The sequence below is a fragment of the Mastomys coucha genome, unplaced genomic scaffold, assembly GCF_008632895.1.
Source record: "Mastomys coucha isolate ucsf_1 unplaced genomic scaffold, UCSF_Mcou_1 pScaffold21, whole genome shotgun sequence".
NCBI classification, from domain to species: Eukaryota; Metazoa; Chordata; class Mammalia; order Rodentia; family Muridae; genus Mastomys; species Mastomys coucha.
Genome location: NW_022196904.1, coordinates 70,309,807 through 70,311,029, shown reverse-complemented (window position 1 = coordinate 70,311,029; position 1,223 = coordinate 70,309,807). Strand labels below are relative to the sequence as shown.

Genomic DNA, 1,223 nt, shown 5'->3' with positions numbered 1-1,223 from the left:
CTCAGAAATCTACCTGCCTCTGCCTCCCAAGTGCTGGGATTAAAGGCATGCACCACCACTGCCCGGCTAAACAGTGGTTCTTTATGCTTTGTTTCATTATTAAATTAAGCTCATGCTGTAAAAGTATCATAAAAATGCAATGATATGGGGCTGGAGAGATGGCTCAGAGGTTAAGAGCACTGACTGCTCTTCCAGAGGTCCTGAGTTCAATTTCCAGCAACCACATGGTGGCTTGCTACCATCTGTAATGGGATCCTATGCCCTCTTCTGGTGTGTCTGAAGTGAAGGACAGTGTACTCCCATACATAAAATAAAGAAATCTTAAAAAAAAAAAAAAAAAAAAAAAAAAAACAATGACATGGGGATCTTGCAGATGACATAGGTTCAATTCCTAGCACCTACAGAGCAACCCACAATTGCAGTTCCAGAAAACCTAAGACTTTCTTTTGGTCTCACATGCACTAGGATGACATGTGGGACACACATAAATGCAAGAAAGCACTTAATACACAAAATAAGAATATTTTTAAATGGAAGGATAGGGAATGGGGAGATGGTTCAGTACAAAAAAAAATTACTTGCTACCCGAGTATGAGGTCTGAGTTCACTTTCCCAGAACCCATGTGAAAAGCTGGATCCACAGCACAAGTACATGTGACCCCAGTGTCCTATGGGGAATTAGGAGGCAGACACAGGAGAACCCCCAGGAGCTGGTGGGCAAGCCAGACTGTACAGAGGAAACACAGCTTAAGACTTCATCTCAAACAAGGTGGAAGGTAAGGACTGACACCTGAGGTTTCCTCTGACCTCTGCATGTGTGCTATGCATTAACACACATGAATGCATGCACACACATGCACACACACTGTACACACTCAAACTCCACACACATGCTGCATACACATACTGCACACACAGGCACACACTGCACACACACACTGCACACACTGTACACACATACTGCACACACAGGCACATACTGCACACACACAGGAACACACTGTACACACACACTGCACACACAGGCACACACTGCACACACATACTGCACACACAGGCACATACTGCACACACACAGGAACACACTGTACACACACACTGCACACAAAGGCACACACTATACATATAACCTCCACACAGGCACACACTGTACATACATACTACACACACACTGTACACATGCACACAATGTACACACATACTGCACACACAGACACACTGTA

The 1,223-nt window shown here is 44.6% G+C and overlaps 1 protein-coding gene across 4 annotated transcripts in view; it reads right to left on the bottom strand.

The window, feature by feature from the left end:
• Positions 1-1,223, bottom strand: part of Vps33b (VPS33B late endosome and lysosome associated) — a 22,938-nt gene that overhangs the window by 1,915 nt on the left and 19,800 nt on the right. The window lies entirely within an intron of this gene.